This window comes from Penaeus monodon, chromosome 23 (genome assembly GCF_015228065.2).
Source record: "Penaeus monodon isolate SGIC_2016 chromosome 23, NSTDA_Pmon_1, whole genome shotgun sequence".
Taxonomy (NCBI): Eukaryota; Metazoa; Arthropoda; class Malacostraca; order Decapoda; family Penaeidae; genus Penaeus; species Penaeus monodon.
This window is the reverse complement of record NC_051408.1, coordinates 26,545,846-26,546,099: the sequence shown is the minus strand read 5'-3', so window position 1 is coordinate 26,546,099 and position 254 is coordinate 26,545,846.

Here is a 254-nt window from a genome sequence, read left to right as displayed (position 1 = left end):
CGTGCGCGTGTGGGGGGGGGAGGAGGGGGCTGTCTGTGTCATTAAAGAGCGGGAGACCTTCACCCTTAGGGGTAAGTGAGTAAAAACATTTCCTCCTGTGGGGAGTTTTTATATATGAGAAACACTTTCCAGGCATTCCGAGGCAAACTGTGTACATTGCGTTACTTAATAGCGTAAATATGAGATCGCCATAAGTGTAGGAGACACAGGAAACTCGATATTATATGCATAGCGTTATTTTATCCAATATTTTG